The sequence below is a fragment of the Scylla paramamosain genome, chromosome 23 (genome assembly GCF_035594125.1).
Source record: "Scylla paramamosain isolate STU-SP2022 chromosome 23, ASM3559412v1, whole genome shotgun sequence".
NCBI lineage: Eukaryota > Metazoa > Arthropoda > Malacostraca > Decapoda > Portunidae > Scylla > Scylla paramamosain.
In genome coordinates, this window is record NC_087173.1 from 8,200,486 (window position 1) to 8,224,167 (window position 23,682).

At 42.1% G+C, this 23,682-nt stretch overlaps 1 protein-coding gene across 4 annotated transcripts in view; it reads left to right on the forward strand.

Annotated features, from left to right (window-relative positions):
* LOC135112098 (dipeptidase 1-like) overlaps nucleotides 1–23,682 on the forward strand; it is a 155,628-nt gene that overhangs the window by 5,539 nt on the left and 126,407 nt on the right. The window contains exons 1-2 of one of the 4 annotated variants that reach the window (XM_064026060.1): nucleotides 5,059–5,248; nucleotides 5,625–6,390. The exons of 1 other annotated variant lie outside the window; for it this stretch is intronic. The gene's annotated coding sequence lies outside the window, so the exon portion shown is untranslated. Of the gene's footprint in view, nucleotides 1–5,058; nucleotides 6,391–23,682 lie in introns of those variants that run through there. 2 more of the 4 variants (XM_064026061.1, XM_064026063.1) reach the window with 2 other exon arrangements.

Sequence of the window (23,682 nt, forward strand, 5' to 3'; positions counted from 1 at the left end):
AGAGAGAGAGAGAGAGAGAGAGAGAAAGAGATGAGGGGAGTGGGGTGTTAGTATGGGCGTGTCTTACTCTCAGAGGGGTCCTGGAAGAGGGGAAGCCGGGCAGGAATCTGGAGGAGCGGAGTGGAGAGAAGAGGGGAGGCTGGAGGAAGGCACGGGAGGAGGGAGAGAGAAGGAAGCTAGCGAAGAGGAGAGAGGAAGCATGATGAAGAAGAGAGTGGGAATAAACGAGTGGGAACATAAGAAGCAAAGAAAAGGAGGAGTAAGAGAAAGGAAAAGGTGAAGGAAAGAAGGAGATAGGAGATGAAGCAGAAGAGGAGGAAGAGAAGAGTGGGGAAATAAGATGAAGTAGGTAAGGAGGAAGGGAGAAGAGAAGGGAAGGAGAAGAGGAGGCAGAGTAACAAAAGGAGAGAAAGAGGAGAGGAGGAGGAGGTGGAGGAGAAGAGGGGACAAATGAGATGAAGTAGGAAAGCAGGAAGGGAGAGAAGAGGAAGTAGAGTAACAAGAAGAGAGTTAGGGAAGAGGAGGAGGAGGAGAATGAGGGGAGGTAAGAGTAGTTAAGGGGAAGTTAAGGGGAACCCAATCGTGGCCAGGGCTCGGCGGGTCTCAAGAGGGGAAAATTATGGTCCAATTTTCACAAGACAAAAACACGCGACCTATATTTCCCTTTTTTGGCGAAGTTAAATAGCCAGAGAGGGGAGATTAGGGGGGTAGGGGAGGCAAAGGTATGTGGGGGGAGGAGAGGCAAGGTGAGTGTAGGGATGTGAGGATAGGGAGAGGGGAAATGAAGGCTGAGGGAGATAGCAAATGAGGGGAGAGGAGGAGGAGGAGGTGAAAGGGAGGAAAAAGGGAGGAAGGAAAATCAGGAAAAAAATGAGAGAAATAGAAGGTAAAATAAAGGAATGAGAGGAAACCAGGAAGAGATTGGAAGGAAGGAAAGGGTTGAAGGAGAAGAAGATTGAGGAAAAGGGTGAAAAAAGTTAAATAACAAGAATAAAGAAGAGTTGAGGGTCAAAATCGTGGACATTCATAAGAGAAGGAATGGGGAGAGATGGGGAGAGGGGCTAAAAAGGGAAGGGACAGGAAATAGGGGATAGGGAGAGGGGAGAAAGGGAAGCAACAAGGGGAGTGGAAGAGGGGAGAAAAGGATCGTTGCGGATTACAGAGATTCATTGTTAGGGAGTTTGTGAAATTGTGACACATAATGAGTGGAGAGGAGAGGCTGAGGTGTGCGGCTGTCTGTGTTGGCCTGTGTTGCCTGGCCTGGTGTTTATTTGCACCTAAGTAGCGTCATTTTTGTGTTGTTTGTGTTTCTTAGTGTTTGGTTTTTTTACGTAGCCTTTTTTTTTTTTTTTTTTTTTTTTTTTTTTTTTTTTTTTTTTTTCTTTTTTGTGTGTGTTCCTATTGTCCTTGTTTGGTGTTTGATTTTACCTAGCCCCCCTATCTTTTTTTTTTTTTTTTTTTTTGTGTGTGTGTGTTTGTGATTCTCAGTTTTTGTTTGTATCTGGTGTTATTTTTGCGGTGTGTTTGTATTTCTTGCTGTTTTTTTTTTTTTTTTTTTTTTTTTTTTTTTTTTTTACTGAAGAAATCCTCTTTTTTCCTTGTAGTTATGACGTAGTTCTGCGGTGTTCTTCGTTATCTAAGCGGAAGTGTTCTTATATTACTTTTGTTCGTCCATGGCGTTCTCGTCCCGCACTGCTGTTCTTTTTAACACCGGTGTTCTTGCGTTGCAGTGGTCTTCTTCTGCACTCCTGCCCTTGTTCTGTTGTTCTGCAGAGGTGTTACGTTGTAGCGCAGAGGTGTTATTGTGCTGCAGTGGCGCCCTGGTGAGTTACAGCGCCGCGGGTCTGCCACTGTGCTGCGGGCTGCTGTTAATGGAGGGATGAGCTGTCTACAATTTAACCACTGTTCACTAAACCCTTGAAACACGACCTACTGTACCACCACCACCGCCGCCACCACCACCACCACCACCACCACCACGCTGTAACGCAGTGCAACACCCAGCATTCCTCCAGCACTTTAAAGCCGTAACGATGCAACGCAAGGATTCTCTTCGTATTCTCTTCCTTCGTAGGTAGAAATGCAGCACAATATTCGGGTACGCGTCCACCCACCCACCCCTAGACACACACACACTCAGAACAACGTGTAATCTAACCATACACTCTTATACTGCTTTTATCCAATACGAAGGCAAAATATATATAAAATAACAGTGAACCACGAAAAAAAGAAAATTGCTCACGACTTTAGCGTAATACTGTGGTGTGTGTGTGTGTGTGTGTGTGTGTGTGTGTGTGTGTGTGTGTGTGTGTGCGTGTGCGTGTCCTAATTATCACATTCATGCGCAAGTTCACACCACACAGAAATGAGCTTGCCAAATTAGCCCACACACACACACACACACACACACACACACACACACACACACACCACACACACACACACAGGGATATCCATGAAGCTACAGACCAGAATAATCTCACTGACTGCCAGGAGAGAGAGAGAGAGAGAGAGAGAGAGAGAGAGAGAGAGAGAGGAGAGAGAGGAGAGAGAGGGGGGGGGGGGGGGAAAGGTCAAGGCTGTAGGGAGGGTCACTGGCGGTATTTCTGGACTCTTCTTCAGTCCCTTCATCATGAAGGACTCGCGGCCACGTATTTCACTAATCGACTGTGTGTGTGTGTGGTGTGTGTGTGTGTGTGTGTGTGTGTGTGTGTGTGTGGTGTGTGTTTCTGTGCTATTTGGATGTTTCTGTAGTAGTAGTAGTAGTAGTCGTTGATGTTATTGTTGTTGTTGTCGTATTGGAAACATTAGTAAAAGAACAGCAATGATCATAGTAGTAATAATAGTAGTAGTAGTAGTAGTTGTTGTTGTTGTTGTTGTTGTTGTTGTTGTTGTTGTTGTTGTCGACGTTCGTCTTCTTCCCTATTATTATTATTATTATTATTATTATTATTATTATTATTATTATTATTATTATTATTATTATTGTGCATTATTTTTTTCTTGATTTTACCGATATTTTTTTCATTTTATTTATTTATTTATTTTATTTATATTTATTTATTTATTTTATTTTATTTTTTTGTTTTTATTTATTTACTTTTTACTTGTTTTTATTTATTTATTTATTTTTTATATATTTATTTATTTATTATTATTTTTTTTTGTGTGTGTGTGTGTGTGCGTGTATGTTCCTTTGCGTCATTCTAGTTCATGTTGTTTGTTTTCTTTGTGTCCTTGAACTTCAACTCCATGTTCTGCTATTTTTTATTCAGATTTATGATTGATTTTGTCTAGTCTTTTTTTTTATTCGCACTTGTTTCTTGAGACAAATTCTTTTTTATTATTATTTTTGGCCTTGGTTATTTTTTTTTATTATCTTTATTTATCTCCAAACTTTTTTTTTTCCTATTCATTCCCTTTGGTCTTTATTTTACGTTACCGTATATTCATTAATTTTTCATCCTTATTTCTTACATCTTTTTTTTTAAAGGTTTATTTTATTTCTTTTCTTGATAGTGACACTGTTCTTATTTCCTTTGCTTTTTATCATCTATACTTTTTTACATTTTTTTCTCTGTATTGATGTTTTTTTTTTATTCCACTTGTCTTAATTTAGAATTGCACTTTGATTTCCTTTCTTACATTTGTTTTGCTTCTGAACTGGACCTGCTTTAGTTTTGTTTCATTTTTTTCATTACATCTACTTTACTTTTTTATTGCATTTCCACTTTTCACTTGTTTTTTTTTTCATCTGTTTCGTTTCATCGTTTCATTGCACCTGTTTTTTTCTTTTCATTGTTTAACTTTTTTATTGCAGTATATGTTTAATTTTTTTTTATTGTATATGTTCTTTTTCTTTGGTGTGTGTGTGTGTGTGTGTGTGTGTGTGTGTGTGTGTGTGTGTGTGTGTGTGTGGTGTGTGTGTGTGTGTGTGTGTTTGTTTTGCTTTACCTGGTGTTGTATGCATTGTCGATGGAGTGTTTTGTTTTTGATATATATTTTTTTATTTTTCCTTTTCATGAGTTTCAGAGAGAGAGGAGAGAGAGAGAGAGAGAGAGAGAGAGAGAGAGAGAGAGAGAGAAAGTTAGGCTATTTCAGAGGGGATGCTGCTGCTGTGTGTGTGTGTGTGTGTGTGTGTGTGTGTGTGTGTGTGTGTGTGTGTGTGTGTGTGTGTGTGTGTGTGTGTGTGTGTGTGTGTAAAAGTAAAATTTCCCGTCACTTTTTTTTTTCTCGATGTCAAACAAGTTTACCACCACTTTCTCTCTCTCTCTCTCTCTCTCTCTCTCTCTCTCTCTCTCTCTCTCTCTCTCTCTCTCTCTCTCTCTCTCTCTGTCGTGTGTGTGTGCGTGTGTGTGTGTGTTTGTGTGTCGCGAACTCACGGCATGCAGAAGTGACGTGGATTTACGGGGTTGTGGCGCGGTGTGGAGCGAGAATGCGACAGGCGAAGCAAAGGCTGGCCAGGCAGTGAGTGAGTAAGTGTCGCAGTGTCCCAGTGTCCACTAAGCCCACAGTGTTACCATCCACCACCTCACACCTCACGCCCTTTATCACGCTGGCGGCAACACTGCAGCGGTGTGGATGACTTGGCAACGCTGGCCGAAGTCATAACAAACACGCGACCCTTCGGTAAATCTGATGTCGTTGATGATTGATTATTTTATTAATGGCTTCGTTTTGGCGGCGAGGAATTCACAACACGCGCCTCACTAAGATTAGGTTTCCCGGCCGCGCCCTCGGGTTTCCGGCGAGGCGGCGAGGGAAGGGAGAATAAGTTGTCCATGGGTTACGGATCCTAAAATTTATCGATCCCTGGAATATTTTGGCGTTCCCGTGAGACAGAGCGAGGCAGGGCGAGCAGAAGGCCGCAGAGTAGGAATAATGGGGGTCGTACTAGGAAGGCTGTTGGAAGGTGTGGGAGATGGGGGGAGGGAAAGGAGGGTAAGTAAGGAGGGATTGAGTCCAGGTGAGCAGTAAGGTGAGGCAGGTGAGGTGGTGTGAGGGATGAGGCAGGTGCTGGTGTGAGGGGTGGCAGGCGCGGCACCTGTGTATTGAGAGTGCCTCAGTGCGTGGCGTGAGCCCGGAGTGAGCAGACGTGTCGCTCCCCGCCGCTCGTTCCTCTTCACCCCCTTTTCTTCACCTTCAAAACCTTTGCAGTGGGTCCCCTGGGTGTTTCTGATCCCCGGGGCTGCTGGGACCAGGGGAGGGGGCGGCTTCACCTGGTAACGTGGCTACTGGAGAACAGGTAAAGGAAGGCTCGACAGGTGTTCTCAGGTGCTCAGGTGGTAAGCAGTCTGTATCCACCGTGGAACAGACACTTGAGAGGCAGCCTGCTTGTGCCCTCACTCACTAAGTCACTGCAGATCAGGCCAAGGTAGCGCTGGGGGGGTTTGATCTTGCACCTGAGTCCCTCCTCCCCATGACCTTGACCTGACTCAGCATGACCTAGTTTGCTGTGCACTCGTCAGGTACCCCATCAATAAGTCATCACGGGTGCAGGGACTGACTTGACGCCTGAGTCTGCACCTCCAGTATTCACCTCAACCTGGAAGGAAAGAAGAAAACGAGAATCTTAAAAATGTGACCTCCTTACTAAAATGTTATAAATGTGATCTCTTAAGTGCATTCCTGGCCTCGATTCGTGAAGGTCTGAGGGAGGAGAAGGAGGAGGAGCAGCAGCAGAAGAACTGAAGGACCTCGGAACACTACCCTTGGGAACGCCCTTTTCGCGACGCACCGCCTGGGACGCAGAGACTTGGTACTGTCGTGTTGTTTAGCTTGATCTTGTGGTTGGACATGTAAACTTTGGGGATCGGAAGACTGCGAAACGGACAAAAAGAAAATAATACCGGCCTTAAAAAACCAAAAGACCCCAAAGAGCGTGTGGTGCTGCGTTCTCTAGTGAGTGACCTTGAGACTCAATAATTCATATGCAGAAACTGATAAGCGACTATGATATGTGAACTTTGAGGTTAAACATTAATAGTACACATGAGCTTGTCGCAGAAAACAAGCATAATTAATTTCATTCAGAAAAGGAAATCCTAGAATGATAATTGGAAGAAAAAAATCTGTAATGGCTGCTTGTTCCCGCTGAAAGACTTCAAATTAACGTCATTCCAACAAAAAACTGACAAAAAACTAAGACATTCCAACTGAAAACATCAGGAGAGGACTTAATTCATAACACTGAGGCTAAGCAGCTTGCATTTAGACGCCGAAGAAAGGAACGCACCCAAAGTAGCGCAGTCCATCACTATTATCGTCTGGAAGTCACAAGGCACATCAAGGGCACCAGGATAATAGGAGCGTTCCCCTTTGCCTCCCACAACTCACGCTCCTCCGTCACTTGCGAACCCGCTGACCCACTGGCCGGCTTAGATAAAGGTAAGACTCGTCACCTTTATAATTCTGTCCTCTAGGTGCGTCTCTCTCTGCTGGCTCTGGTGAGGATACGTGCCTGGCTTCTACAGTATAGTCAGGGTTACAAGTCCAGCAACTTTCCGTCCTCTCTTCCATTGTGTTGTGTTAATTTAGTGTTCTGTTCAGCTGATGCTCTCATTTCGATGGAGGTGAGTGTAGGAGGTTACTGGACTTCTTATCCCGTCTGAATCATAACTGCTTGGTGATTTATATCTGTTATTTATTATTATTATTTTATTTATTTATTTATTTTTTTAATATTGGTGTTTAAGGTTGATTTTATTTTATATGTGATGATTTATGCTCATGTGGTTATCTAAGTGGTAATTTCGGTGAAGGTGTTATATTTATTTGTTTCTTATTCTTATATATAAATGGACATTATTTATTCATATATAAATGATTTTTTTTTCTTTTTTTTACTATTTAATTGTTGTGTGATTTTTTTTTTACATTATTCAGTGATTTTAAACAGGTTTTGTGTGTTTTAATTATTTATTTCTATTGTTTTTTCTCTTACATGTTCAACTGATTCACTAATTCATCATTCCTGGCGATATTAGAACACTTATTCTACTTTTTGTGTGGAGCATAATAATGATGCAACAACAACAACAACAATAATTACGACTACTACTACTACTACTACTACTACTACTACTACTACTACTACTACTACTACTACTACTACTACTACTACTACTCACCACCACCACCACCAGGTAAAGAAAGGAAAGATAACGAAATCTCCTTACAAAAAAATGAATAAATAAAAACAAAAAGTAAAACAAATTAACGCCTTTGTATGGACATAAAGGGGATAAAGATAAAGGAAATAAAGTATTAAAATATTGCAATACCAAAAAAAATAAATAAATAAAAAAGGAAAGTAACTAAATAAATAAATAGGTGTATATAAGAAATAAAAACGTGAATTCCTGCCATAAGTATGTACGAGTGTATAAATAAAAAAAATAATAATAAAAACACACCAAGCATTTACGACATTCATTTCGATATTCAAAAAAAAAAAAAAAAAAAAAACTGCTTTACTTCTTCGCCTTGAGGAGCGGGAGTTTAGGAGTAATTATTTTGGTATATTCTGAAATGAGTGGTGCTCGTTAGTGGGGTCAGCGGCGTGATGATGCCATTGAGTGGTGGCGGAGACGAGCGAGCGAGAGGCGCAGGGTGGGACGCTGAGGATGAAATACCACATTTTCCCCGTTCCTCAGCCACGCTCGTGAAAAAGTAATGAAACGTGTACGCGGGAGAGAGAGAGAGAGAGAGAGAGAGAGAGAGAGAGAGAGAGAGAGAGAGAGAGAGCTCATTTGAGTATCGTATAGATGTTATTTCTCTCTCTCTCTCTCTCTCTCTCTCTCTCTCTCTCTCTCTCTCTCTCTCTCTCTCTCTCTCTCTCTCTCTCTCTCTCTCTCTCTCTCTCTCTCTCTCTATCTATCTCTCTCTTTCTCTTCTCAGTGATTATGTAAGAAATTAATGAAAATGTGAAACGAAAAGGTGAACGTATGCAATATATTAAAGTTTTTATTTTTTTTATTTATTTATTTATTTTTTTGTCTCAGGCGTTCTTAGAATTCAAAAAAGAATACATATAAAAAGTGAAAACAAAGAAGATTGAGGAAAGAACTTAAGATTTTTATCAATTTGTCTTTTTTTTTTCATTTATATATTCTAACTATTTTTTGTGTGTTTTTGTTATTTGCAACATTGTGAAGAGAAGTCAAAGAGAACAACAGAAAATAAAACAAATACGAGGAAAGTCTCTTACTGCTTGTCATTTTTCCTTGCATTATCTTTTCTTTTGTTTCTGTCTTCCTTTGCAGAGGATTTATTTTATTGGTTCTTGTCATTCTTCTTTCTTGTATTTCTTCTCATGTTTGCGCTTCTTCTTTTCTTCCATTTTGCGATTAGCTGGTTTGTGGTTTTTTTTTTTTTTCTTCCTTTGGTGTGTTTTCTGTGCTTCTTACTTTTCTGCAATTTTATTTCACTTTTTTTCTTTGCTTTTTTTCATATTTTTTTTACTACTACTATTAATACTAATACTACTACTACTTCTACTTCTAATAATAATGATAATAATAATTGTACAAATCCTTGGTTTTCTGTCCATAAATATATTTTTTTCTTTGTCCTTAAGAATACTCCTCCTCCTCCTCCTCCTCCTCCTCCTCCTCCTCCTCCTCCTCCTCCTCCTCCTCCTCCTCCTCCTCCTCCTCTTCCTCCTCCACCTCTTCCTCTTCCTCTTCCGCCTCCTCCTCCTCCTCGTGACGTGTACGAGTGGTCACCAAGAGTTACTACGAGAACCAGACAGCCTGGGGGAGGAAAATAGAGAGAAAAAATAAGAAAAAGACGAGGACACGAGGGAAAGAAAATAGGACAAAATGGCAAATCGATCAAAGAAGGGGTTGCCTCTTCCTCCTCCTCCTCCTCCTCCTCCTCCTCCTCCTCCTCCTCCTCCTCATGTTTACCTGGTTTTCTCTACTCCCTCTTCTTCTTCCGCCTGTTTTTTTTTTTCTATTCGTTTATATATACTTTCTTTTATTCACCGCTTTGTTATTCATGTTGTTGTTGTTGTTGTTGTTGCTGTTGTTGTTGTTGTTGTTGTTGTTGTTGTTGTTGTTGTTGTTGCCGCCGTTATTTTTGTTCTTGTGATTCTTCTTCTTCTTCTTCTTCTTCTTCTTCTTCTTCTTCTTCTTCTTCTTCTTCTTCTTCTCTCTTCTCTCCTGCAGTCCTCTTCCTCAGCGCCTCTTTCTCCCTTCCTCCCCTCCCTGCCTTCCCGCACATCATCACCACCACTCTTCTCTCTACTACACGTAAAAGACTTCATCTACCACCACTTTACCTCCTCCTCCTCCTCCTCCTCCTCCTCCTCCTCCTCCTCCTCCTCCTCCTCCTGCCAGACTCAACGCACCTGTCGCCAGCATACCATTGCGGATGTGTCGAAGTGCGCAGACTAGCAAGGGGAGAGAGAGAGAGAGAGAGAGAGAGAGAGAGAGAGAGAGAGAGAGAGCATATATGAAACGAACAGACGACATGGTATCTGTTTATCAATTTATTATTATTATGCACATTTACTCAAAAAAGTGACGGAAAATAGAGAAAAAGGATAATGACAAACAGGCAGAACGAGAGGGGAAAAATAACACAAAAAGGGGGAAAATATGGAAAGCACCCCCCTCTGAATCACGCTTTATCACGTGGCACAGCCGTGGACAGAGGAGCAATAACCTGTCCCACTCACTCCCTGTGTTTTGTGTTCCTCTCTCAGTCTTCAGTCCTCTTACACACTGAAAATCCTATACAACTACATTACTGACAGAATACAAGCAGATCAGCTCACCTACGATTAAAGGAAAGTACTAACCCGTCCCGCTCACTTCCTCTGTCTTTTGCGTCCCTCTCTCTATCTTCAGTCTTTTTACATACTTAAAATCCAACACGACTTCGGATCCTATTCGGGACCGGCATCTCAGTGGGCTTTTTTTTTTTATTAGATTTGTGTTGCCCTTGGCCGGTGTCCTTCCTACATAAAAAAAAATACTTTACTGATTGAATGCAAGCGGATCAGATCATCTAGCACTACTGAAACACTCAAGACACAGTGGAAATGAGTGCAGAAACTTACCCGGCTGTTACTCACGGCTGTATACACTAAACTGACTAAAAAGAAAGGAAAATTGTGAAAAAAGGACGTGTAATAACTGAGCAAGCCCCTCAGGTGAATAAATGGGCTGTTTCTGTCCCCGTAATTCACGAGTTGAAGTGTGAAATGAATATATGAGAGTGTAAGTAAGGGAGGCGCGACAGTATGTGGCTCCGGGCTATGTGCAAGGCTCCACTTTGCAGTAAATAGCCGTGAAATTTAAGTTTGTTAGCGTCTTTGTAATTAGTTCCCAGACTAGTGTTTGGTTTGAAGTTATTTTTGGGAGATGTGGTCTATTTTTGCATGTTTTATTTTATCTTGTATGTTTATTTTTTTCTTACTTAATGTATATATTTTATTTTATTTTATTACGCTTTTTGTTATTTGTATATACGCAGTAATCACATACCCGAAGATTGGTCGTTATGAGCTCACGCTCGTTTCGTAGGGAAATGGCTAACCGGCTGACCAGCAGACGACCGTAGTGAATTACACACACACACAGATACAAAGGCTTGGTCCTTTTCTGGATAACATTCTCTCTCTCTCTCTCTCTCTCTCTCTCTCTCTCTCTCTCTCTCTCTCTCTCTCTCTCTCTCTCTCTCTCTCTCTCTCTCTCTCTCTCTCTCTCTCTCTCTCTCTCTCTCTCTCTCTCTCATCTAATCTCCTCCCGTGTTGGGCAGATTAAAGGAAACTTTGGAACTAAGTCACTCACACACACACACACACACACACACACACACACACACACACACACACACACACACACACACACACACAGAGAGAGAGAGAGAGATTGTGGAGTGTGTGTGTGTGTGGGAGGAGCATCACTTTGAACTTTGGAGAGTGTGTAGTCTGAGTGTAGCGTGGGTGTAGTCTAGAGGCTCTTTATGGTATCTTTCGATCTACACTGATAAGGAGTGTGGGTGTTGTGGTGGTGGCAGGGATGGTGGTGGTAGTGGTGGTGATGGTGGTGGTGGTGGTGGTGGTGGTGGTGTAGGTGGTCGTGTTCTCCTCACCTGCCTTGGTTACCTTCTATTTATATCCCTGTGTGTGTGTGTGTGTGTGTGTGTGTGTGTGTGTGTGTGTGTGTGTGTGTGTGTGTGTGTGTGTGTGTGTGTGTGTGTGTGTGTGACTTGTCCCTTCCGTGTTGCCGCTACTTCTTGCATGACGCGCAAAACGTCGAACACACAACGTGAAAAAAGAGCGAGAAAAAAAAATCAGCCTTGGCAAGTTGCACGCCACGCACACTCTGACAGACATTCCTCGACTTGCTCTTTACACACACACACACACACACACACACACACACACACACACACACACACACACACACACACACACACACACACACAGACAATAATGGTAGTATTAATATCAATAGTAATAGCTAGTTGACGAAAACATAATGAACTCTGATACAAATTCCAAAGTAAGCAAGGGAAAAAGTTTAAACTCCCTCCAGAAATAAAAAAAATAGTTAGGAGGAATCATAAAAAGACAAAAAAACACACAGGAGAGAACAAACACCGGCAGATATGTTGGCTTAACGAGGCTGTTTAAGATAATCTACACTGTCAAACATGAGGTAACAAATGTTGGATAATTATGGCAAAAAAAAGGTTTTCCGATGCATTTTAACCTCGAATTTCATGCATAAATCACTGCCTCTTTTGTGCGTCAGGAATATTACCACAAATCACCCAGACTGCTCCATTTGGTAAGGGAGTGAGGGACGCTTTACTTATTCCACGTGTGTAGTTGTCACGACGCCCACTGAATATTGAGGCTATAAATCAAGAACAAATTTATACATGGACTCGTGAGTGGCTTCATGGTAAGAGCTCCTCAGACACCAAGAACCGGGGAGGGGATTCGTGGAGCTACGGTGTTGGGGGTGTTTGGAGGTGGTGTAGCTGGTCTGTGTGGGGGGAGCGGGGTGTTTTTGCTATCCTTTCAGTAGTTATTTATCTGGTGTTTTTTTGTCCAATTTTTTGCGCAATATGACATCACCACTTTTGATCTGCTGTACGTAAGGCACAAAAATATTAACTACACTAAAAGATAACAATAAAGAAAGAAATCGTGGAAACAAGAACAGACAACAAAGGAAGATTTCCGGAAAAGCATTTCGTGTAGAGTTGTTGCAAATAGTAATGCAATATTCTTCAAGGCGTTTTCTGGAATTCTCAGCACCGCTTGTTTGTGGTGATGCAAATAGCGTTAGGAAGACAATAGAAATGAAAATTAACACAGTGAGCATAATAAAAGCCACCATTAAGCAGGCAAGGGAGACTACACTGGGAATATATCATGTACAGTTGAAATTTACTGGTTTACTTAGCATTTTGGCATCGCTTGTTTGGCTAACTGTACATGACATTAAAGAAGACAACGAGAATTAACACATTTAGCGAAACGAAACAAATCAGTAAGCAAGTAAGGGAACCCACGCTAGGAATATTTCATGTGCGAGTACAGGTGAAATTTACTGGTTTACTAAGCATTTTGGCATCACTTGTTTGGCTAACTGTACATAACATTAAAAATAACGAGAATTAACACAATAAGCGAAAGGAAACTAATCAGTAAGCAAGTAAGGAAACCCACGCTAAAATACTTCATGTACAGTTGAAATTTACAGATTTACAAATTTTTGGGGGGCATTACTGACTGGGATAACTGTACATAACATTAAAAAAGATAACGTGAATTAACACAAATGAGCGAAACAAGAGCAGTCAGTAAGCAAGTAAGGGAGCCCTCGCTAAAACCCGAGTCAACACCGCGTCCCTACACACATTGCAATCAGCTGGCATCAGTCTTCCGCCATCTGGAGCAATAGTGAACCTGATCCCAGAGTCAATATTTGCCGCCACTCCCGATTCAGTATTTGACACGCCCGCACCAGAGACAGGGGGAGCAAGAGAGGCGCGGGGAGCCTGTGGGGGGAGGGAAAAAAAGGGAAGGGGGCAGGTGGGGAACAGGAGCAGAAGGAGGCTACATGGGGAAGAGGGAAAGAGGAGCGTGGGGGGGCACTGGCTGGTAGGGATGACAAGAGGCACAGTTGGCAGGGGAAAAGTAGGAGAGAAAAAAAAAGGACAGGAGGAAGAGTAGGGAAGACAGGGGTTACTTTGCTTGACAGGGGAGACAGGGAGGGTGTGGGGGAGGAACTGTTGGTAGTGGCGCCCTTGATAGAATAACAGGGCCTTGACAGGGGACGAGGAAATGAGAAATAGGGAAAGTAAAGGGAATACGAATAACAGAGGATGGGAGAAAAGAGATGGATAGGTAGAAAAGATGTATAGGGAGGAAGAAAAAGAAGAAAACTCACAAAGAAAAGGAAAGTAAACATTAACTTTGCGAGGTGACAAGGCCATGTTGGTAGCGTGAGGCAAGGAAACTGTAGAGGAGAGAGGGAAATGGAAGAGGAGAGAAAAAAAGAGATGAGAGGCTGAGAGAGACAGGGAATAGGGGAAACTTTAAAGGGATGAAGGACGTAGTTGGCAGGTGGAAGACACAGCAGCAGGGTAAGGAAACGGGAATAAAAAATTTCAACTAAAGGAGATGAAGGAAGGAAGAGAACACTTGAACTAAAGAGAAAACGGAAAAACAGGGTACTTTGCATGGCTTGGTTGGCAGATTAAGACATACGAAAAGAAACCAGATTGCCATCGAGTGAAGTGTGTGAGCGAAGGGGCGATAAGATGCTGCTAAATTATAGGATGGAGGGTGATGGGGAAAGAACGCGATAGATTTTTATTGATAAGGCGGGGTGATGAAGCTCGTGTGGGCGTGGATGTGTAGCGAGAGGCTGGAGGCATAATGTGGATGACAGCGTTAGATGGACGGGAAAATGAGGAGATAGAAGGTAGGCTATTGCAGGTGAATCCATTGCCAGGTGTAATCAGGTAGTAAGGAAATAATGTGGGTTTTATTTGAGAAAGGTGAGAAAATAGGGTGACAAAGGTTGAGTGAGAGAGAGAGAGAGAGAATAAGGGTTAAATATGTAGTCTTGTTTAATAATGTAAACAAAACTCATGAAAAGTTGGATTACGTATTAAGAAAGGGAAAAGGAAAAAAAATGTCACGTCAAAGGTAAAAAAAAAAAAAAAAAGGAAATTAATAAAATGCTTGGCAGTAAAAATATTAAAGCAATTATATAAAAAAAAGTTAATATTCGATAATATAAAGGATGGTTTAAGATAAAGCACATTATCCAATAAAAAAATGTTACGTAGAAAAATATAAATGTTATAAAGTTGATGATCAGATAATATAGAAAATAAGAATAATTAAAGTCAGGTATACAAGAACATAAGAACATAAGAAATAAGGGAAGCTGCAAGAAGCGACCAGGCTTACACGTGGCAGTCCCTGTATGAAATATACCTACCTATTTCCATCTGTTATCCCCATCCATAAACTTGTCTAATCTTCTCTTAAAGCTCTCTAGTGTCCTAGCACTAACAACATTACTGAGTCCGTTCCACTCATCTACCACTCTATTTGAGAACCTATTTTTTCCTATCTCCTTCCTAAACAAATTTTTCAAGCTTGAACCCGTTATTTCTTGTTCTACCCTGGTTGCTGATCCTAAGAATTTCGCTTACATCCCCCTTGTTATAACCCTTATACCACTTAAAGACTTCTATCAGGTCCCCTCTTAACCTACGTCTTTCTAAAGAATGTAAATTTAACAGCTTCAGTCTCGCCTCGTAAGGAATACTCCTCATCCCCTGTATCCTTGGAACATGTTTAGATAGAATGCAGTACACAATAATAAGAAGTGTCGCGAAGAAAAATGCAAATATCACAAAATGAATAACCAGACCATACAGGAAAAAAAAAAGATTAATCAAAACCAGGTATACAGAAATATATATCACATTATGAAAAAAAAAAGTTTGTAAAATTCTATACTAAACTGAAAAGTATACAGCAGTAAATGTCACAGATGAAACATTACACAAGAAGGTACCGTAGTTATGTAACAGATAACGAAGTGTAACAAAAAAATACTGGAGTAGACGTCATCTGGATGTGATTTAATTAAGAGTGTGATGAGATATGCATGGCGTGGACGGATATTTACGTATATGAATGAGAGGAAAGTGAAAGCAGGTGGAGCAGTTAATTAAAAGGTGGCTGCCGCGGGTTAATTAAGGGACAGGTGAAACAATACCATTATACGGCAGACGAACTGAGAGGTAAGGAGAACCATTAGCACACCTAAGGCATGGCTACATTAGAGAGAGAGAGAGAGAGAGAGAGAGAGAGAGAGAGAGAGAGAGAGAGAGAGAGAGAGAGAGAGAGAGAGAGAGAGAGACTTTCTCCTGCCGTGACATAACTCTTCGCATGATAACTAAAATTATACCACCACCCTCACCACCACCACCACCACCACCACCTCCTCCTCCTCCTCCTCCTCCTCCTCCTCCTCCTCCTCCTCCTCCTCCTCCTCCTCCTCCTGGTGCGGAAGTTTAATCGGGTTACTCCTGCTGAAGGCACTGAAGAAGCAGAAACCATCTATGTCGGGCGGTTCCTCCTCCTCCTTCTCCCTTCTTTTCTTCCTTCCTTCCTTCCTTCCTTCCTTCCTTCCTTCCTTCCTTCCTTCCTTCCTTTCTTTTCTTCCTTCCTTCCTTCCTTCCTTCCTTCCTTCCTTCCTTCCTTCCTTCCTTCCTTCCTTCCTTCCTTCCTTCAGTCTCACTCACCCCTCCACTCGATAAACATTTCTCTCTCTCTCTCTCTCTCTCTCTCTCTCTCTCTCTCTCTCTCTCTCTCTCTCTCTCTCTCTCTCTCTCTCTCTCTCGGTAACCAAATTCAGAAGAAAAATGTTATCGAATAAGCGAATAACAACTCGATTAAGAAAACGTGTTCGGGGGGAAACTAAATAAAGAAGAACAAAACAACAGCGAACTACAAACACGCGGCTGGAAGTGCAAAGAATAAAACATGCAACAAATAACACGAGGAGAGAGAAAGAAAACAAAAATGGAAGTAAATAAAAATATGGTAGATGAAAACACGTAAAAAAAAAAAAAGGAATATGGTGAGAGAAAAATAAAGAAAAAGAGAGAACCATTCAATAAGTAATGCAATACGGAAATAATGTATGAGTAAATGGAAGCAGAAACTAAGAATATATGTGTATAAAAATATTTGGGTAGAAAATAAACACACACACACACAAACAAACAAGGGGTGACAAAAACAAGTAAAAAAAATATATACATATATATATATTTAGGTAGACTTTTGAATATCTCGCCTTTTGAAACACACACACACACACACACACACACACACACACACACACACACACACACACACACAACGAAAGAGCCAGAGAGAGAGAGAGAGAGAGAGAGAGAGAGAGAATCATAGTCGTAAAATACACAATAAAACACAGAAAATGACTCGAAAAAGAGCCGTAACACCACCACGAAGGGGAAAAATAAACCAAGAAAGAGAGAAAGAAGAAAAGAAAGTTGTCATTAATTACATTCCGGAAGATGCCGACATTTGAGAGAGAGAGAGAGAGAGAGAGAGAGAGAGAGAGAGAGAGAGAGAGAGAATGTGAAGGACACTCATTAATTTTTTTCTGCTTTTTTTTATCCTTAGGTGGGGAACTTAAGTATATTTTTTACCTCTCTCTCTCTCTCTCTCTCTCTCTCTCTCTCTCTCTCTCTCTCTCTCTCTCTCTCTCTCTCTCTCTCTCTCTCTCTCTCTCTCTCTCTCTCTCTCTCTCTCTCTCTCTCTCTCTCTCTCTCTCTCTCTCTCTCTCACAGCTCTTTCACTGTAATGAGATGATCCTGTACCTTCACGCGGCTCTGGCTTTGGCTTACTAAGTGGCTTCTTGTTGTGGCAGAAAGTAAGGTAAGAGTAAATAGAGTAAGGACAGGACTCGGTAATACAGTGGTAGGCTGAGATACATTTAGAATTTAGTTACATAAAAAAATGGAAGATTGTATAATAAAAATAAGATTGTGTTACATGAATATAGGATGGGATGAAAATGAGATAATATTGGGTGGTGTAAAAAAAGGATTGGGTTAGATAAAGATGATGTTGGGTGTTGTGAAGATATAAGGGTGGATGAAGTGAGGATGGACCTGGTAAGATGAAAAATAGAAGTGAAATAAAGTTGAATGAAAGGATTAGGTAGAATTAACAAAGTAGTGGATGAAATAAAAACAGGATTGGAAATAAACATTAGATAGGATAAAGACGAGATTGATTAAAGATAAAACAGGTTAAATGATGATAAGATTAGGTAGAATTAACAAGGTACTGGACTGAAAAAGAGACAGGATTAGATTGAAAAAAATAGGATTGAATAAGGTAAAGACGAGAATGGATAAGAGAAAGATAAAACAGAATAAGATCATGATAGAATTGGATTGAATGAAGATAACACTGAGGATTGGATGAAACAAAGACACGATTGGGTGAAACAAAGATAGAATTGGATAACACACACATAAGATTGGAAACTGCTTAGGGAAAGAAGAAGAGGGTTCGAAGATGCGACTACCAACTTGGAATCAATATAGAAATGGAAGCAGGCACTCTTTTTATTCCCTCTCTCTCTCTCTCTCTCTCTCTCTCTCTCTCTCTCTCTCTCTCTCTCTCTCTCTCTCTCTCTCTCTCTCTCTCTCTCTCTCTCTCTCTCCCCTTTATCGTCTTTTTTACCTTCTTGTTTATTTTTCCCTTCTACACTGACCTTCCTCTCTTCAAATCCTCTTCATCCCTTTTCGTTTTATTTTTCCCTCTCCTCCTCCTCCTCCTCCTCCTCCTCCTCCTCCTCCTCCTCCTGCTCCTCCTCCTCCTCTTCTGGCCTCTCAGGAGGATAATTGGGATCCTACCACCTCTTGGGTTTCCAGACCTCTTTATGGGGAGAGAATTGAGAGTGATGGCCAAGAGGAAAGAGGAAAGTGATGCTCTTGAGACTCGGTGATGATGAGGGGGCGGCGGTGGCAGTGGTGGTGGTGGTGGCGGCTGCGGTGATGGTAATAAGGTAATAAACACGGTACAAGTAATGAGAGAGAGAGAGAGAGAGAGAGAGAGAGAGAGAGAGAGAGAGAGAGAGAGAGAGAGAGAGGGGGGGGGTGCTAAGTAAAAAACGTGAAAAAAAAATAAACACATCCATATTTATCACAAAGAGCTCTAGGTGTTGGCTGTCTGTTTGCCTGTGTGTACGTCTGCCTGCCCGTCTCACACTTACATACCAATAAGATCGAATTTGCGGATAAAAACAACACCATTTACGGCGGAATAGTAAATCAATCAATCAATCAGGAACGAAAACCACACACACACACACACACACACACACACACACACACACACACACACACACACACACACACACTAACATTTAAAGCATTGACAGTGCAAGTTTTGGCAATAACAAAAAAAAATAACATACAGTGAAGTCTGGCGAACCTCTTGTGTATATAAGACTCAGTAATGATGCTGCAAGACTTAGAGATGAAGAGGAGAGGGCGCGTCACTGAAATTTAAGGAAGGAGAGGAGAAAAGGGCAGTGCATAGGAGACTCGCACATAAAGAAGAGAAGGAAGAGGAACAGAGAGATAGAGGAGAGGAGAAGGAAGAGGGGATGCAGGGGAGCGTTAACACCAGAGGAGGAGGAGAGAGCTAAATGAGAAGGAAGACCGTCTTTCCTAAGGTATTGCGTCGACGAATATAGAAAACTGGAGGAGCGTAGAAGATGGAATGCTAGAAGAAGTGGGGATGAAAGGAAAGGAGAGGGTGAGGAGGGAAAAGACAGGGCGAGGGAGACTTAAGCAGATTATATTTTCCCCAGGTACTGCCGCGGTGGATATAGAAAACAAGCGTAACGTAGAAAATGGAGCTGCTGGAAGATGGAGAAGAGAGGAATGAGGGATGGGAGACTTAAGGAAACTATCTCTTTACGTTAGACTCGATGAATGTAGAGACTAGAGCGCCGAGAATTGCAAGGAGGAGAGAAACAAACGATCATGTGCAGAAAATAGGATGGTGCAGTGAGGGAATAACACGAGATGAAGTGACAGTGACAGGGTAAAGTGTGGCGCTCCTGGAAAGGGGAACAGAGCGGAGGTCAATATGGAAAGCGTCTCTTATTGGCATTATAGCCCCTGTGATATTGAAAGGCAATCAGGAATGCACATCACCTGGAGCCTCGCGTGGGTGGCGTGTGGGGGCGGCCTGCGAGTAGTAATACATGATGACCTTTATCATTTTTGGAAGGCAGGAGGGAGAGGAGAGAGAACAGAGGAGGAGGAGGAGGAGGAGGAGGAGGAGAAAGAAGAAGTGTTGTTGAAGGAGGAGGAGAGATTATATTAAGCTGTGGACAGTGTTTGTAGTGCCGGTAGTAGTAGTAGTAGTAGTAGTAGTAGTAGTAGTAGTAGTAGTAGTAGCAGCAGCAGCAGCAACAGCAGCAGCAGCAGCAGCAGCAGCAGCAGCAACAACAATAACAGTAGTAGTAGTAGTAGTAGTTGTTGTAGTTTCAGCAGCAGAAGCCACAGTAGAAACACCACACTGCACTTGTATGTAAATGAAGCACCAAGCCGCTGTATTAATGAGCGTAAACGAAGAAAGCTTGATAAACCGCCCGTGAAACAACAACAACAACAAAAAGTGTAATCAATACGCCCACACGGCCCGGCCTGGTGGTGGCGGGTCGCGGTCAGCTGCAGGAGAGGGACTCAGAATAGATACAAACACCAATAATATGGCTGGAGGCGACGCGGGGTTAGTGGTGACAGCAGAGACGAGGACTCCCCACGCGCCGCTTCGCCAGGTTTAATACCCGCGCTATATATATATATATCTATGGTACGTTCAGGCTGCGTATTGATGTGTGAAGGAGTGTCTGAGTTGCTCCGTCCAGAGTCGCCTCAGCAGATCACGCCTCCTTACTCTTTGCACCTTCTTGGTCCTCAAAATGTCTCTAGCCTCAGACGTCTGGACTACAGGCTTCGTAAAGGCAGCTCGTGGATCCGCACACACTGCTGTAATCTTCACCAAACCATCCATCTACTTATTCAACCACATCCGGCCATCCACTCAACCACTCCCCAATCCACTTACCCACCCATCATCAACCACTGACTCCCATCGATCTATCCATTCATCCACCCGTCCACTCATCCACTTACCATCTACCCATCCACCAAAGCCACCCACTCATCCATCGACCCTTCTGTCCACATAACCATTCACCCTCTCATCCACCTACCCACCCAGTGACCACCCCATCCACCCATCTACATACCTAGATTCTTTCTTCCATACATTTATCCAATCACTCACTCACTCCTTCCATCCGCATAACATCCCATCCATTTATCCACACACCAATCCACCCATCCATCCATTTATCCACTCATCAATGCATCTACCCATCCACACATCCCTTCATACACACACACATTGACTTAACTATTTACTCACTCATCTGTCCATCCAGCCAAATATCCATCCACACATCAGTTCACCCACCCACCAATTCACGCATCTAACCGCCCACTCACCCATCCAACTGCCCATCCACCCGTCCGCCTATCCATCCACACAGTTCACCCGTCCACGAATCAATAACTCCACCCATCTAGCTGTCCACCACAACCCACTTTCCATGCACCCACCTACTCGCACATCAGTCCTTCATCACACACACACACAGGCAGACAAACGGACGGACAAAAAAATAGAATAAATAAATACAAAAAAAGGCGCCTCGTATATGTAAATATTCATGGTAACCATCATACTATGAAGTTATAAATAAAGTTTTTTTTTTTTTTTTTTTTTTTTTTTTTTTTTTGCTAGCGCCAGATATTTGACGTAATGAACCGCTAAACTTGGGGATTAGGAGCTTGACTTGATGGAAACAGCCGCGCCTACTGCCAGGTGTTCGCACATCCACCCCTCACTCATTCCTTGTTCGCTTCTTTATTCACCCATTCGCTCAATAGGTTACACACACACACACACACACACACACACACACACACACACACACACACACACACACACACACACACACACACACATCGTTGCCCTGTTCATCCAGCCTCAACACAACGCAGACGCCCTCACCACCCCCGAGCTCAACCCCCGGCAGCTGTCTACAAACAAGTACCCCTGCAGTTTGGCAAACGAGTGCACCGCTATCTCTTGCACCCTCCCGCAGCCCCTCCCCGCTGTGCCGCTCATCACCACAACACCCTAACTCCCACCCGCTCCAGCACAGACAGACATAAGAACAGTCAATTCAGACAGGCATAAGAACATTGTCAATCTGATTAATTAAACAAACATTTAATACAAATGTGAAAGATAAAAATTCCATCCAGCTTCACTTCTTATGATACATTTTGTTATATAAGAATGTCAGTTTTATTGCCTTCACTATATTAACTTGACTCGCTCTTATTTTATTTTAGTGTATTTGGGTTTATTTTACTTATATTGCTTTTATTTATTTATTTATTTTTTTTTTTTTGCTCTTACGTTCTTTTAATTCCTTGTTTATAATGTACCTTGTCAGCCAAAAGGTTGTTTGGCTTAAATTAACCATTTGTTATTATTATTATTATTATTATTATTATTATTATTATTATTATTATTATTATTATTATTATTATTATTATTACTATCACCCCTCCACACACACACACACATAGTAGTAGTAGTAGTAGTAGTAGTAGTAGTCTATATTTGTCTATTGTCTATATCATTAGTAGCCTATATTTGTCTATATCAGGCCACCAATCCGGCACACACAGTAGTAGTCTATCGCTACACCAGGCCTGCAGTCCTGCACACACAATAGTATAGTAGTACTACTAGGTACTTTGTCTATATATCTCTATAACTGGCAGGCAATCCCACACAAGGCGGCCCAGAAGACGCACCACACACACACACACACACACACACACACACACACACTAGTAGTAGTAGTAGTAGTATATATCTCTATACCATGCCGGCAGTCCCGCACAGGGCAGCCCGGACATGGCACGTAACACAACACACACACACACACACACACACACACACACACACACACACACACACACTAACAATAATAACAATAATAACAATAGTAATAATAATAATAATAACGCTACTACAAGTATCACTACTATTTCTACTACTACACTCCCTCACACACTTCCATTCCTCATTTCTTCCTCCTCCTACTACTACAATCTACGCATTTCAGTCTGGAAAACACCAAAAACCTTGGATATTAAAGGAAATATTGACGAAGTGACACGGGGAGAGAGAAGGGAAGGTCTCGGTCTGGGTCGTGAGTTCTCATGGTTGGCGCTCTGAACGGGACAGCAGCCTAACGTGTCATAGGGATTATCATAAACTGCGCGCGTCTGTCATAAATCCGCGTGGCTGCTAAGAAGGTTTTGACGCTGTCTTAGCTCAACTAATTACAGACGCTTCCACTGGGGAGATGGTAAGCAGATGTGTGTGTGGATATGTGTGAATGGGTGGTTGGCTTAATTGTTGTGTGGATGGATAGGTGGGTGGATGAATGAGCGGATGGATGAGTGGGTGAATTGGATGAGTGGATAGATGGGAGAGTCAGTCGATCGTTGAGTGGCTAGGTGAGTGGAGGGTGTGGCTCATATGGTGTTTGGATGAGGTCTGGGTGGTGAGTTTGGTGTAGGTGAGTAGATGGGTGGATGGATGGATAAATGGTTGGGTGGATGAATGTGAATGAGTCAGTAGGTTGGAGAAGGATCAGTTGACAAAGGATAGATGGGTGGATGGATTAGTGGGTGCTTGTGGCTGTGGATGGGTAGGTCGGTGTTCAGTGAATGATGTGGATGTATTCGTGAGAATCCATCAGTGGTCGGGTTTCGTAAGGAGACTGGCAGCAGATCAGTAGACATTAGACCGAGGGAACACACAAACCGCAATGAGAATGATCCTCTAAGATATCCTGAGTGACGGAGCTTTTTTTATTAATTTTGTTTAGTTTTTAGACAGGAGTTCTGAGTCTGCCATATCTAACACACCGATGGAGTAATTTGTATAATGATTAAAAACTGAATGGTATTTTGGCGCAACGACAGGAAGGCCGTGGGGAGATGAGGGGAGTGTTTGCCGCATCTGATCCGACGCCGGGTGAAGTGTGAGGTGTTAGCTTTCCTTTATGAGTGTGTGAAGAGAAGATCACGCCCTTTACCATCGACTCCTTACTGCTTGCCCTTCCTCTTAAATCACCACTAGTATTGCCACCTCCTCCTCCTCCTCCTCCTCCTCCTCCTCCTCCTCCTCCTCCTCCTCCTCCTCCTCCTCCCATCGCACAAAAAACATGAATAGGATGAAAGTACAGTGTATATTTTCTTATCATTATTGTGTATATATATATATATATATATATATATATATATATATATATATATATATATATATATATATATATATATATGAGTGAAAACACAGCTATACGTAATACAGGAGATTAAATATATGTGCAGATTTAGAATCTCTCTCTCTCTCTCTCTCTCTCTCTCTCTCTCTCTCTCTCTCTCTCTCTCTCTCTCTCTCTCTCTCTC